This window comes from Notothenia rossii (genome assembly GCF_949606895.1).
Source record: "Notothenia rossii genome assembly, contig: scaffold_346, whole genome shotgun sequence".
NCBI lineage: Eukaryota > Metazoa > Chordata > Actinopteri > Perciformes > Nototheniidae > Notothenia > Notothenia rossii.
Window position 1 is genome coordinate 13,792 of NW_027639893.1, and position 17,158 is coordinate 30,949.

A 17,158-nucleotide genomic window follows, 5' to 3' on the forward strand; every position below is an offset into this window, starting at 1 on the left:
TTCATCAACATATCACAGGTCTCAGATATATACAGAACATGTCTCTGAAGTGTTTGTCTGAAACACCAAACAGATCATTGCAGCATTACCCATAATCCCCTCTGTTTCAGCCCTTTTTCAAAAGTGCTGATTCTCTGTCTGTTACTTGAGATGAAAATAAGGAGCCCCTCCCCACGCCCCTCTGAGAGAGATTTGGTTACAAAGAACACAAGAGCCGCTTTCACACCAAGTACTTTGCCGTACTTAGTGCCCCAGCACTAAGTACCAATCGCGTTCACACCAGAGTACTTTTCCCTGAGGGAAGATTATGCAAATGAGCCGCTGACGTCACTTCGTCTTCTTCTGCTTTGGGTTTACTGGCAGGCCGCAAACAACTTCACGGCGTATACTGCCACCCGACGTACCCGGAGTTGGGGACTGGCTTCAGTAGAAGCTGCTGGGACTCCCAGCAGCTTCTACTGAAGCCTTCCGAGTAAATCGCCAGAACACCGACACCTCCTCATCTCCACCGCTCCAATGTTTTTATTTGTGTTGCCATAAGTTAGTCTCTCTCCGTTGGTGCGCGGGGCTAATGCTAATGCTAATAATGCTAATGCCAGCAAATACAATGGCGGCTTCAAAAAACTTTTCTGAGTTTTACGGGGTGTGGTTTGCAATTCGCCCAGCCAATCAGAAATTGGTACTTTTTTGTTACTTTTTTGGTACCACCTCTCTAGCAGGCACTAAAAATGGGGGTAAAAGTACTCTTTTTGGTGGGAACGCGACATAAGGGGTACTGGGGTATTGGAATAGACAGTCTCCTTTCAGCTAGGGCTTAACAACAGGAACCAGAAAACAGGGGGAAATAATAAAAATAAGTTCCAAGGTCTCCAGAACATCCTGAAGCTGAAATATGCAAATATGAAGAACATATTTCTTATGTTTCTGCTTACTCTAAAGATACAGAAACAACAACTTGAGACAATAAGATCCCTTTTCCATCTTTGGACCCCCCCCCCTCCCCCCTCCTTCCACTACATACTTAATAAGAAGCCACGTTGCAACGCTGGAGTCACAGCAGCCAAAAAGACCTGACTCATCATATGGTTTTCCTATTGCCCCACCATTGTTTCCACAACATTAAACATTAATTGACTAGGACAAACTGAGAGAGAAAGTACACTCTTTATCCCAAAAACAGATAGTTGTTTTTTTATCTTCTTAACATTTTATAGAGAGAGCGAGCGGATTGGGGATATTTTGGCTGGACTTGTTTCTACACAAAGAGACTTCTGGAACAAGCTCGAGATAATTGAATTCTTTGCTGTTTTGAAGTTGCACACAGAGACCACACCAGGCTGCTGATGCTCTGAAAGCTGCATCTCAGATGGAAAAGCAGAAGGACACATGGTGGGAAAACAAGGAGAGACAGACAGATTAGGGCTGCACGATATATTGTGTCGTGACGATAATCGCGATATTCGCGTCGAGTGGACGTGCAATTCTTTTTTTTTTTTTTATTATTATTCTTTTTTTTAGGACTTGTGATATTAAGTAGGCAAATGAACTCAAACACGTCATGTTACAATTATTTTGCTGCTTGCTACAAAAGGAAAACTTGCGCGGCTCTCATGTCAGGGGTACTTGAGTGAGTGACATGCAGGCTCTGCATGCACAGCAAACCACCAATCACAATCAAATCTCCAAAGCAAACAGACCCGGTGATTAAAGGTAAAAACACTGAGTAAAGTAGTTTCATGTGTTTCTCCAGTTCGGCGCTGCTAACCGAGCTAGCTCAGCTTGTTGCTCTGATAAGATCCAGACGTCCGTGACTAAAATCCTTCATCCGGTTAAATATAGTTTAAAAAATACCAATTGTATAACACTAAAGTTCAAGAAAGGACGGTTTGAGTGAAAAAGACTGTCTTTTCTTCAATTCCTGTATGTTTTCATATCGCAATATATATCGCAGGGGGAAAAAAATTGCAGCGTCAGTTTTTTCTAATATCGTGCAGCCCTAAGACAGATGGAGACGATACAGTATAGTTTGTGAGATTGTGTATGTCTTTTGAGCAATTGTTGTGTACTGCATACCATAGTAAACTACACTTATGGTAATTTAAATATTGTACTCATATATTAAATGTAGCCCACTGTTAAAAGTTGCTATTTCAGTTTGGCCAGAGAGTCTTTTGTGCCCTGATACGATGTATTATGCTAGAAAGATAAGCAGAGGAATAATAAGCCCAAATAACGTCCAACCCTGAAGAAATGTGAGTTCAGTTTGTTCATTTTAAGAAAGGTAACACAGGTTTGAACGAGCTACGGCAAGTGTTTTTTAACTAATTAGGACTGAAGACACATTTCTTGAAATGTAATATGTTTTAATGCAATTGCTTATTTTTTTAATTCTTATTACCGGTAGTTGCTCAGTGAATGACAGTCATATTAATCTTTCCATGAAGAAATAGTTGATACCTCTGTATCTGCCCAAGGACTGCAGCTTAAAATGAGCTTTGAGGACTTAGTCGTTCACTCAGATGTGTAACAAGTCAAATATGTGCTTGGTAATGATATGCATGTTGGCAGTATGCTTAATAACTCACACCCTGCCACATTGCCAAATATTCTTTGAAGCTGTTTCACAGAGCAAGTAGAGGTCGCAAGAGTAAGGAAGCCTAGGCAGAAAGAAAAAGTCTGCACACCTTCCACTGAGTGAGTCACACACACACACACACACACACACACACACACACACACACACACACACACACACACACACACACACACACACACACACACACACACACACACACACACACACACACACACACACACACACACACACACACACACACACACACACACACACACACACACACACACACACACACACACACACACACACACACACACACACACACACACACACACACACACACACACACACACACACACACCGAATCAATAACATATCACAATGCAAAATACAGCTTCCAATTCAAAAAAGTGTTAGTAAATCGTTTACAGGGAACAATTTACACAAAATAATCATGCAGTATAAATTGGGGAACAACATATTTGGACCTAAAGAAAACATTCACGAACCATGACACCATGTAAAGGCAGAGAGGAACAGGTACGTCTTTTGATTGGTTCTAAAAGAAAAACAATTAAAATAAAAGGCATGATCGCCCATGCATGTCAGACTCATCCAAGTCACTGAAAGAACATTTGAGTGTCAGTGGCTGACTCGATCTGCCTTGTTTTCAAACCCCAGGTCCTCGAACCCAGCACGCACAGTAAGCTGTCAAAACAACACAAACGTGAAGAAGAGGAGCGGCTGTTTCAGCAGCCCCTCGTTGTGATGACCCACCAAACATCCTCTCCTGATCTCCACAGATCTCATTATGGATGCCCAGAGGTCAGACGGGGTCAGACGGACTCTTCAGTCACCCCGGGGCCTTTGTTTCCTTCAACATATGGGTCAGCACTAGAGAAACCTTGTCTCCAGGCGGTGTTGAACCCACACACGTCAGAGTCACGCTCTGCAGCAGGAGGGCTCCACATTACTGTAAACTGGAGTCACATTCCCTCTCCTTCTACGTTTGCAGTTTGGAGGACGTTTACATCCAGAAGCTCATTAGCAGAACCATGACTGCAAACATTTTAGCAGGTGTGGCCTCAGTGGGAAACCCGTTACCTTGCAGCTGCAATGTTGCTGTCATCAATCTAGTTTACATCATGCTTATGCTGATGGATGAGAAAAGAGGAAGCAGGGCCCCCCCAGTGTTTGTCACATCAGCGTGAACTCTTTCACATGTCGGCAGCTTCTTTGACACAATCTATTTCACTTTTTAGTCCTATTCCAACATCCTCGTCAATTGACCAAACTGTTCTCAAGAGAATAAGTTAAGAAGAGGCTAAAAGTATGAGAGAATTCCCATGATTTGTGTGCATCTGGGATACATATTAGTCAGCAAAGCCAGGCATGTAGGTCCCATGATTGTTTCCTTGGAGCGATGTATTTGACCGAGAAAGACAGCAGCACAGTGAGGGGGAGAAGGGTTGATGAATAAAGCAGGTTGAGATGGATTTGTGCGGGGAGGGGCAAGGTGTGGCTGAAGGAAGCTTTTGTTTCCATTTGTCTGCAGAAGAGATATTAGATATTGACTGTAGAGAACTAGAAATCTGCGATGACTCACGTGTCCATTTTGAAGGAGCTATAGAATAAATCCACATAAGTGTGTGCAGTGGCTTTACAGAATAAATTGCTTTTCACAGCTAACGTTTTGACATCCTTGTATGAAGTCTCACTCACATTTACAGGGAGTGATTGTGAGCAACATGATCGAAAACACAAGGCAACTCCAGTGTGAAGAAACAGGCATTCATTGTGCCAGCATCAGGACCACATTTATATTGATTTGAGAGCAAACTCGGCCCAGCTAAATATTATAAAAACGTTACAATCAATGATTTTTAAATTAAAAAAATTCTCTCTTAAAAACTCCCAGCCAGGCTGCGTGTGTGTGTGTGTGTGTGTTCGGGCTGGTTTCGGGCTGGGTTTCGCTGTGTCTCGCAGATGGCCACTGGGCTCACAGGGAGTGGGGGGTAGGAGCTCCAACAAGCCGTTTAGGACAGAGAGTGAATACACATACTATACAGAGATGCTGTATGAGAAACCAATGTGAGTTTGGAAAATTGCACACTATAAATCTATTCTAGTAGACCTCAACAATTTAATTATGATCAGTATCAGTATGATTAGGCCATGACATGGGACCTTTAAGTAGCTGTGAGGGTCTTACGTTATGTGTTGATAGCTGTATTTTACTGGGTGCTTTACGTTATATTTTACATGTGTAACGACCTTAGCCTATAGCCTTTTTCTAACTGTACGGTTATTTTGTGTTCTTTACGTTATCCCATGGTTCATTTAGATTTCATTTGTTGATCGTGGGATTGGCTGTTAAAGCCAAATGCCCAACAGTGACTTCGAACCATTTTTAAAAAGTGAAAAAGTTACGCTACTTTGCAACAGTAGGTTGAATAGGTTGTGGTTGCTAGTTTCCCTTAAAAGATGGATGACTTTCTGTTGATGAAAACACGTGCACAATCCCTTTGGGAAAAGGCATTTGGGGGCAACTGTTTTGAGAACACATTAAATTGGAGACCTGTGACACTTGCACCCTTTAAAGCTGATTGTTAAAAGTGGAATTCGTACGATCCAAGCACACAATTTCTAAATATACGGTGTTGTCTTAGAAAATGGTCTTGACTCTAGAAATATGTTTTCCCCATAAAAGGAGAATGGTTTGAGAAATCAGGGACAATCTCCTGGCAAGAAATTGACAGACTTCATTGGCTCCAACTCCTGTTCCCTTGACCTCAACAGGAAGCTTTTGTGAAGCGCAAATTGGTGACAGGCAACTAACAACCAGACCAGATAAGTTCAGCGTTAGCTCGTTTGTTTCTGTGTGTTTAAACACCTGCTCTGGTCTTTTGTCAATAAAGCTGTTAGACGCCATCAGATAAGAATCTTATTTACGATGGGGTTTGACCTTGAGCAGACACACTCATTTAGTAACAGATTTACAAGCACACCAACACATGCTGACGAATAAACAAAGTTAAAAATAGGCTTTTTCTGATTAATAAAGGCTGTGCACGGATATAGTCTCAAGGTTCAAGGCTTTTATCGGTCATATGTGCATAGAGTGTAGTCATGACGATTAAAATCTTAGGTCACAGGCTCCTCCAACAGAGCAACACAATACAACAGATAAACACAACAGAATAGTGCAAGTAATAAGTAAATACAAAAGGAAAAATAGCAAAAAAGTGAAATAGTCTCAAATAATTTATTCTAAAAAACAAATCAGAAAGACACCTATGTTTCGTATCTTACTCTTGAATCCCCCGGTGAGCGTCGGCCACACATTGAGTGCTCCACACATTCCTAACAAACCGATGAGGCATACAATGAGCTAAAGTGTCCCTTCAATTGAGAGCCACCCAGATAGCAGCCAATCACTGTCAACAGCCGTCTGTCTGAGGGAGGCCTGTGTGACCGTTGAGTGCTAAAAATACCACCCTGTATCCGTATAGTATGCCCTCATAAATCACTGTCAGAGGCTGGACGCTGCTCTCTGCCCTTGAGACACATTCACTGCAGAGCTGTTGTGTGTCAGTAGCTCACTATGAGTCAACAACTGTCCCCAAATCACCGTCGTCCATCCATCTCAGCAGACACCTATCCATCTGTTGGTTTCAACACATATTGAACACATCCTTGGTAAAAACACATGTCACCACGCTGTGTGCGAGACGTTTAAAGGTCAGGACAAAGCTGCCACAGTGTGAGAATTGAAAGGCATGACAGAAAAGCAGAACAGTTAATAACAACTAGGATTTTCCCTAAGGCCAATGTTGCATTCACGTACATCTCAGATTGTCCTATTTTCTTGTCTTTGGTACGTTTTGTAAAACAGAAATTATAATTTGTTTTATTTCAAGTTGATAGCTGTTTCTGTGAAAAAGTAGTTTTCAAATTAGTCCGAAACATTAGCAAGTTACTTCCTTTAGGTCGTAATATGGAAACAACATGGATGCTAAAAAGGAAGATGTGTTTTATTGTGTCGAGTATCTGCATGACATCTAAAGGAAGCTGATAAGGTGAGACACGAAGATGTTCACTAAAAGTCCCGCCAACTTCCAAGGTTGTTGCAAATACTTAATGGGGGGCTTTAAATGAAATTTCCAGTTGTTCAATTATTTTGACACTACATGAATGCAGCAAAAACTCTCTATCTCACATTAGGCGCATTCACACCGCAGTACTTTTCCCACAAAGGTTCATGAGAACTTAGTTCATGAGAACTCTTTCATTTTCATGATTAGGCAAATGAAGCCGCTCACGTCACTTCTTCTTCTTCTGCTTTGGGTTTACTGGCAGGCGGCAAACAACTTCACGGCGTATACTGCCACCCGGAGTCCCCGGCCGGAAGTTCCCGGAGTTGGGGACTGGCTTCAGTAGAAGCTGCTGCCGACACCTCCTCATCTCCACCGCTCCCATGTTTTCTTTTGTGTTGCCATAAGTTAGTCTCTCTGAGTTTGTGCGCTGGGCTAATGCTAATAATGCTAATGCTAATCATGCTAATGCGAGGATAATAAAATGGCGGCTTCACAAAACTTTTTGGAGTTTTACGGGGCGTGGTTTGCATTCCGCCCAGCCAATCAGAAATAGGAACTTTTTTCTCCCACGAAAGTACCTGCTCTCTAGCATGGACGGAAAAGGGGGTGAAAAGGTTCTGATTAACTCATTTTAGTTCCGGCTCTTTTTGGTGTGAACGCGACATTTCGGAACTATATCGGAACTAAAGTGGGAAAAGTACTGCGGTGTGAACGCGGCTATGGGTATAGAAAGTGAATCTATGTGTATCCACGCCATCATTCTGATCCTTCCAAAAATGATTGGGCGTTTTTTGGCCCATGTTTTAATCTTCGTCCAAGTTTCATGAAAATCAGGCGAGTAGTTTTTCCAAAGTCCTGCTGACAGACTTGCAAACAAACACACAGACAAACACAACACGGTTTTTCTGGAACAAAAACAAGAATAGGAGAGTGTGTGGATCTGATGTGTGTAAATACTTTCTGCTGACACCAATATTTGAAGGCAGTGGCCCAGCTGTTGTTGTGCTGAATTGCCAGAATATGACCAGGAGATGGATGTTCAACACAGAGCTGAACACTGCTTGTCTTTTACTCTTACTCCTTATACTCCGTGAAAGTATAACCCAGCTAATGTACCAAGAAACCCTGAAAGTCATCTCTTTCCCTAATACAAACATACATGTTCACACGTTGAGTATATTAGCAGATAAAGACTGAATGAAGGCAGGACTGAGATTAAATTAAAAGACTTATTTAAAAGGTAGGATATGAAAAAGAGGAGCCAGCAGTGTTTTGGAAACCCTTCAAATGCAGAGCCCATCAAACGCAGACACTTTGCTTTTTCACAGCTTGAACGAGGCCCCACTCACCAGGTGGAACACTCCCCTGTCTTCTTAAAACAGACTGTATGAGCTGTAGCAGAGCCCCGTTGGAGTGTGGCGATGCAGAACAAGTGTCTGACCCCCGAAACCAGAGCGCTCGTGCCTCACAAGTTTCACAAGGCTCACAAGGCTCACAGAGCAAATGAGGGCCGACATGGGGCAGTGGGAGCGACAGCAGGGCCCATCAAGATCCAGGAAGTTAAGACATCAATATGTCATCAATTTCAAATCTTAATTTCTCAAAAAGCCATTTGTCTAAACTGTCCTCCATCTGCAAATCTCATATTCAAGCCTTCTTTGTTTTAACAAACTGCATCTGAACAAGGCTGATGAACATGACATTTAACTCTCCGTGGAGGGAAGCTAAAAGAAAAAGCATCTCTATTTGAGAGATTAATTAAGCATAAAAAAATCAATATTTCTGATATTTTTCCGTTCCGTTTTCTTAACATTACAGACAAATCCATCATAAAATGATTTGCAAGCGTTTCAGAGAGTTATTGGTTTTACATTTGAGGACAAACAACTATAGTTTCATTAAAGAAAAAGGTCAGTAGTCTACATTTGTACTTCAGGAAAGCAGTTGATTGAGCGAAATGTCAGCATGCTTAAAGGTAGGTAAGAATGGAGAAGCCAGCTCGAGTTCGCTAGAATTTGAAAATACACAACCGGAAAAAATCTGCCTCTTCCTTCAGACTTCCTCACAGAGCCCCTCCCCCAACACACACGGACGCGCACTTGACCAATGAGGGCACGAGATAAGTTTGTGCACAGATGGAAGGCTGACAGGCAGGTAGGCCATCCAGTTATTTTAGCCGGGCCGGCTCAGATGATTGGTCTTGCTTTTTACAGCGCCACGGCTTCCAGAGATGAAATATTGTTACGTATTTATTGTCAAAGCATTTACTGTATTCATTGCTATCGGGATGTTAAGAGCATTCCAACAAGTGTTTCTGAAGTGAATTACCTACCCCACCTGTAAGTGATCACAACGAAAATGCTGGCAAGCAGATTTGTTAGTTTTAACCCAAGCAAGGAACAACCGGGTCTGAAAAGTGAAGCCAAAGTAGCAGTGGCTTAAAACTGCATTATTTCAACTGATGGCAAATAGGAGTCGGATTGTATAGAAGTCCATGAGAACATGTCTTGACTTATCACTTGATTTATTACATCAGTAAACATTTTCCTAATCAATATATTATTCTCTCAATCGCTTGTTGTTCATCAATACAGCATGGTGTTCATTTTGTAAGTTATAGTCCTATTTAGAGTCAAATACACGATAAAGCAGGGTGAGCTTTGAGGCGGGGCTACCTTGTGATTGACATGTTGCTGTGGTTGTCTATGTTTAGGACTTTTACACTTTCAGAATTTGTTTTAAATTCATTAGAAAAGTGTATTCGGACACTTTTTTGCCTTATAATTCAGTGTTAGATTGTACTTAGCTTTACCCTCTCGTGTCACTTCTGGTTCCAAAACCAAGAAATTGACGTCCAAAAACTAAGTTATACATTTAACAATTAAGGCAGTTAAAATCCCTTGACTGAACTTACAGATTGTAAAGACAGCATCTTTCCTCAGCAAACAACAACCATCAAAACTGTTACTGCATATGTCCAATAAGTGGAGACTGCTGACATGAATGCATTTAACCATCTGCAGCGGGTAATGGTGGGGAACACCGTGTGCTGGGGCATTCGTGACTGAGATGGGATTGAGGTATCTCCACCAGTCTTCACCAGGCAGGCTGTATATCAGAGCACTCATCCCCCTTTTAACAAGTCTGTCCTTCCAGCACAGCGCGGAATGCATAAACCAGATGCCGCTGTCAGAGGGGAGACGTGAGGAGAGGTCTAGGATGTTTGTTTGATGAGTTGTTTCTCCGGTAGCTGGGAAACATGCCAGTGGAGGACGAAGACTGTGGCTGTGACCTCGGCACTGAAGCACGTCTATCCTCCATCTTTATTAAGAACAATACGTCAAAATGAAAGCCACAATCTGTCGGTTTAATGTTGCGTTGCTTATTAGTGAGCGTTAAAGGGAGAGTTTGGAGGTTTTGGAGTGGGGTTTTATGAGGTTCTTATCCATAATGTAAAAGAAAGCTAAGCAATCTACCGCTAAGTTATTCTAGACATCTAAAAGAAAGCCTACCTAAAAAAGCCATATCAGTTTAAGTGTCTGCTATATTTTGACAATGTTTCGTACTTTACGTTGCTTTCAGGCAGACCTTTCTGTCGGGGAACAAATAACGCTGTCTATTCCCTTTTTAAAGCCACCAGACTCCATAGACAAAAAGGGAAATTACATTTTGTTGTCAATGGAGTCTGGTTGCTTCAAAGACAGCATGGATGGATATTACAGCTTCTGTTGTCTGTAGGAAATGGCTGTGTGACGCTACGATAAAGTGCTGAAAATATTCTAACGGTAGCGTAACTAGGAGTTTAAAATGCTGCTGCAAAGGACCCTCGTTACATTGCTTTGTTTCCTTGCTGTAACACTGATATCTACTGTAGGTAAGACACTAACTATGGACAGGTCCCTATTACAAGCCCACTTCTAAAGATCAAACCATCCCTTTAATACTAATCAAACCTGAATTAAAATATCTGGGCTAATGCTTTATTTAATACGTGTTATCCACCTGTATTAACCAAAATACAGCTTTCCATGTCGTTCATCATCTCCTTCAACGTATGTAGAGTATTAGGAACAAACTATTAGATCTTGAGTGGTGCAAGGCAAGCTACAAAGATGTCTCCCCTCAGCTGGGCCCACCACCGCCAGCAGAGAAGTGTGTGGTCAGTGGTCGGCCTTTAAAAACACACACACCCTTCTCAAATACCCCTTCCTTGGTATAAAGAGAGAGAATTCCCCACTGAATGGAATTCCCCCCATAAAGGGACCTTTCTTTCACTGCTCATCTGAAACGAGTGGCCATTCAGGGGGTTCCAGCGCCTCAGAGACGACAGGTTCGTTTACACGTGTGAGTCACAGGCTGTGTTCAGCGATTAGTGATCCTAAAGATGCATTGTTATTACACCTTTCTCATTTTGATTTAAAGATTTACACAGGAATTTAGGGAAAGCAGTGCTCTGTTGATGTGAAAGTGTTTTGTCCCTACAATGAAAATGAATATGTTAGATACTCCTTTACACTTATTGTACTAAATTAGTTACTTAGCAGGTTCATATTATAACTACAAAACGTATCAACTTATGAATTATGATATGCTATTATGGATTAGGTTACCTGGCAGTGTGAAGAGAGAGCTTAAGTTTTACCAGCTGCAAGATTATAATTAAGTTCACCAATTATAATCCAGACATATAATACACAGTTTAGAATTCACGTCCATTCTCTGTAATGGTCCTTTTGGTATTTGTGATTATGTAACTTTAGTTAAAAAACGTACGAGGGACTTTTAATCATAACAGAGTATTTTCAGACTGTGGTATAATACTTGTACTTAAAGGTGGGGTAGGTAAGAATGAAGAAACCAGCTTGAGTAATCTGGAATTTGAAAATACACAACCGGAAAAAATCTCCCTCTTCCTTCAGACTTCCTTACAGAGCCCCTCCTCCAACACACACAAACGCGCACATGACCAATGAGGGCACGAGATAAGTTTGTGCACAGATGGAAGGCTGACAGGCAGGTAGGCCATCCAGTTACTTTAGCCGGGCCGGCTCAGATGATTGGTCGAGCTTTTTACAGCGTCACGGCTTCCACAGATGACTTTTTTTAATGTATTTATTGTCTAAGCATTTCATTTATTCATTGCTATCGGGATGTTAAGAGCATTCCATGGAATATAACAAAAAGTGTTTCTGAAGTGAATTACCTACCCCACCTTTAAGTAAATCATCTTAGTACTTCTTCCACCTCTGATGAAACCTCATCAGATCTCCATCAGACCATATCTGTAGCAGTCGTACAGGCTAAAACTAATGGTTACTAACCATAAAATACCTTGTTGTGTCTAAATTGGTGTACTTCTGTTCTAATGCAAAGTATAGCAAAATGCACTATGAGTACCTTAATGTTCCTCTCATTAGGTTCAACACTGTACACTAATCTGACTCAGAAACCGCCATCTTGGCTAATGGAAGTTGCAGTTGTCAACACAGCATTACAAAAATAAAAGTTGTGTATGTTTTTCTTCGTCACTACTTAATCAATTGTGTTAACTGGGCGATCTGCAATGATTTGCTATTTGCTATACATAGCTATTGCTACCATTTAGCTGCATCTATTGTCACTTCCAGTCAGGGCACAGCAGCTGTGTGCGATTCCTAAACTGTAAAAGTGTTCACAGTGTACAACGTGAAAAAGGACAGGAAAGCATCCACATTTAGACACTAGACTTCCCTCATTAGACAGTCTCTCTAACAGGTTAATTTGAGAGTGTCACTGTGAAATCTGAGATGGACAACAAGGGTCGAATGGACAGAGTTGTTATTCATGCAGCGACACAAACTGTGTGACAGCCTTTCCTCTGTAATCAGCAGCAACACGTCGCCACAACACACACACAACCTCTGTGGTATGGTGTGTATGTAAAGTTAAAATAACAACATCCTTAAGCCAGAGAAACAGTACAGCCCAAATGTTTTGAATTGCATTAGAATTTTCATGATTAAGTATTTAAAAAACGGTTTCTTGCCACAAACTGAATCCGCAATGGGACCAATATGAAAGCCAACATTTAAATTACCTCCAGAAACTCCAGCAGAGAAAACAGTGAGCTGCTTTATTATGGGAGTATAATGTAGCTTCAACCATAACTGAGACATAAAACTAATAGGTTACAGGCCTGGTTAAAAACCAACAGCAAGGCAGAGAAATAAGCTCTGCAACTGCACTGCAAAAACATTCAAAATATGGTGGAAGAAATGTTCAGATCCCTTCATTAGTTGAAAGGTGATATATAAATCAGCTTGCCTTGCCTTGTACAGTATTTGAGTAATTGTACTTAGTTACAAAAGCATATTTTCCTTTGAGCCTCATGTTCATCAAGATTCAAAGTCTAATTGTCCTATTGCACGGTAGCTACAGTGTAGATATGAACATGACAAACTGAAGTCCCAGGTTCCTTCAACGATGCAACATGAATATACAGGACATCAAACAGATACAACCAATACACATAGTGCAAGAAATAACAGAATAGAAATAAAATAGTGCAAGAGAATGTTGCAAGATGTGCAAGTAAAAACAAATTAAATCGAAGTAGTGCTAGAAGAGTCTATATCACATGTGTCAAACTCAAGGCTCGGGGGCCAAATCAGGCCCTTGGTGGATTTAATTTCGGCCCGCAGGATAATTTCTAATTACTATTAGATCTGGCCCGCCGGTATATTGCACGCACACCTTCACTCCATCCTGAGGGTCTCCTCAGCTCAGAGCCTGAGCCCAAACATTGATGACCTTGCACCCAAGATGAGACGCCAAGTATCTGAACTATCATCACAGAGCAGCACACTGAGTTTAATGGATGTTTCCTTCTGAACTCTTTCTTGAGACAACAGGGCATGTTTGGTTTTCTCTTTGAGGGGAATAGTTTTTTTGAAGCTGTTGTTGGCCTGTGGGAAAATGTAATCAAGAAATGACTCTGGAGAAGCTGCAGATAGAGCCATAAGAAATGAATGCAACTGATTATTTAATGTTTAATGTTGTTTTTATAGGCAATAATTTAAGCTTTGTTAGTTCCAGGTTGAATATGTGCAATAAGTTCATTTCAATAAGTTTTGCAATAAACATTGAACCAGTCTGGCCCTCGACTAGTACACATTTTTTTATTTTGGCCCTCACTGTGTATTTGAGTTTGACCCCCCTGCTCTATATACACGTCAATGGAATGAATGCGTATAATTTTTACCATTGTTTTTCCTTATTTTGTGTCTATGTTTGCAAGATCGAACCTTTTTTTATTTGGTTACACCAAGGAAATGAACGCGTTGGGAACGCTTACTAATTAGAGTTTAATAATCTTTATTTTTTAAGGTAGCGTTAGGTATTTTTTAGCTTGTAAATTGTTTCTGTATAATCCATGAACTCTGTTAGAGTCTATAGAGTGGCGAAGTCACGCCCACTTACTTCCGCATCATGGGACCTTATTCTGAAAAAATAATACATTGAAGTCAATGGAGAGAGAAAACTTATCTTTTGATCCCGTTTGAATTGTGCCATGAATTACACATATGTTGTTTGTCAATCTTAAAAAATCATTTCCATGTCAAAAAATTCAAAGTTTGTCTTAAAACTGTTGAAATATAAGACTATGAAAAATACGCAACTAGAAAGACTACAAATCCCAGAGTCGCGTAAGTGCTGTCATAACTGATGTATTCCCTCCAGATAGCTAAAAATACATTTACTTACTGTACTTACTTACTTTAACAAGATGCTTGTGTGGTTTGTACCAGGTTGTTATCATACCAGTAATAGTACCTCTTGCTCGTTCTCAACTAAAACAAAACACGAGAGTGTACCTTGTTAGCTAATGCTAGCAGAGGCGCGGGAAGGTATTTTGAGTGGGGGTGCTGAGGTGCTGGACTCCAGTGAACACTATTACGGGCACTATAGAGCACGCACAAAAAAACTCCCCTCACGCAAACACACAGTAAACCCGCTACTGTTACAATGAAGGCTCGATAATCAGCCCACGGCATATAGGCAGGGGTAAAGTGCTATTTTTTACGAGTGGGGAGCGGACCTCACCTCCTCTAGGGGGGTCCGGGGGGATGCTCCCCCGGGAAGATTTTTTTTAAATATTGAAGTTAAAAGCATCAATCTGGTGCACTTTGAGAGCAACATTAAGAGATCTATGGATACATCTCTCAACACCCAGATGAAACACAACTGTAAGCAGATGTTCTTTTTCTTTATGGATATTTTACAAATCACTCCCCTTTCAAACTGTATTCTTGTTTTACTGCCATATAGTATTTTATAACTGTTTTTCCTTTATTATCTTATTTTTTTTAGAACTATAATGATCATATGAAGGTGTGCCGCGGAAATAATCTTTTGAATAATTTTTGACCAAACCGTTTGAGACCCACTGAGATAACTTAGACTAAAGTTAAAGTTAATCTAAACACTCAGAGAGTCCTTTAGCTCACCTGAGCCTCTCAGTCTGAGAGGAGAGCTCTCCTCCAGCTTGTTGTGGAACAAACAGCTCCGTATGTCCGTTAGTACAGCTAGCTAACCAGATGCTAACAACACGGTCCCTGCTGCTGGCACCGGTCCCTCTCTCTCTCCCCTCTCTCACACACACTAAATGCGCTATTTCCGCACACACACAGAGCCGCGAGCTTGAATGACACAAGCACACTTTTATTTCCATGCAACTCTCTGATTGGTCTGGTGTCTTGCCTCTGTTGCATTCACTGAACACGGGAAATTACAGTCCTGCCTTCCTTTCTAGTGTCTTGATGAGGTTCACGTAAAGCACGGTTAATGTATTATATTATTGAGGTAGAATTGTCCGGGACTACAGAAAAAACATTCTGGGCAGGCCAAAATATTATTTTACCAACAATGTGGAATTTAGATTATGCACAGCGGGAGCAGCAATAACCGTCAAATAATAATTCAGACAGGGGAGCTCCGCACCCCCTGCCTGCCGCTAGGGGGTGCTGCAGCGCCCTAAGCTCCCCCCTTCCCGCGTCCATGAATGCTAGCTAGCTGACATTAACGTTACACATTACACTCGTGTTACTCACCGAAACCTTGTAAAGCCGGTCCCGCATGCTGGCTCTTACGGAACCGACTAACTCCCCTTGTGTGTATGTACAGCTCTCAGCATGCCCAGACTTGTAGTGATTTTCACCTCTTTTAATACTTTTCGCCTCGTTCTGAAAGAAAGAGGTGAAATGTACCAACGTGACGGCCATCTTGGTGTTGGTGACGTGTGCAAGACCAGAGTTGTAGTTCATTGAGCGCTTCACACAAAGAAATGTGTAACTTCACAGTTTTACGACACATTTTTATTTTTTTTACTTGCAAAATTATCTTTTAAATTGACAAACATCATAGTTGTAATTCGTGGCACAATTCAAACGGGATCGAAAGATAATCTTTCTCTCCCCATTGACTTCAATACATAATTTTTCCGATATAAGGTCCCATGGAGGTCCACCGGAAGGGGAGGGACTTCGCCTCTGTGTTAAGATATATTGTTATTACTTTCTGTATAGTATCCCTTTTCTCAAATAAAACTAAACTTGTATAGGAGCCTCATAGCACCATCTACAAAAGTGTATCTATAATGCTTGGTTTTATTGGTATGTTAAGTGCTTATCAAAATCTGGGTTGGTACCTAAAATAGCTGAAAAAATCCCAGGAGGGAAAGTGATTAAAAAACAAATCTCTTTTAAAAACTGCTGATGAGTTTGAATCCTCAGATAATGAGTCTGTAATCTGCGGCAGGAAATACATGAGTAACACTTGCAGTCCAATGCCTTTTCCGTAACAGCTAAATTTAGACCCATAAATCAGAATTTAGCTTCCGTTATTAATATTAATTCCCCCATTCCCACGCGTAGGATCAGCATGTTGTGCGTGATAACAGAGGAAATGTGATCAAGGCCAGAACCAGAGATCAGAGGGCTTTCTATCTTGATTAAATCTACATTTTGCAAAGATTGGGGCTGGATTACAGCGCATGGGAAACGCACGGGGTTAACAGAGCGAGGTCAGCATCAACCAGCTCTTTCTCTAAAATATGTCTCTTCGTTAAACCCTGATCAAAAGAGAGTTAAAGTGACACTGAATGCAGAGCACACACACACACAGCAACTCAAGTCCCTCCGACTCAGTTCTCACAGGTGTGTTTTCACCGTGTGTGAGTGTGTGTTGAATAAGAGGTCAGAAGTACAAATATATCCATAATGTAAAACCCAGGATCTCTTTGTGTAGGGTAGAAACCTCCTCATGACCTCTGCTTCGCTCCTTCACAACCTATACAGTCTATGTTCACAACACACACACTCTGACGCCATGCTGCCCTCTGCTGGTCACACACATTACTACATCAGAACAACTGCTTAAAGAGATTGTATAGTTCAGTACATCTAGACCAGGGGTGTCAAACTCAAATACACAGTGGGCCAAAATA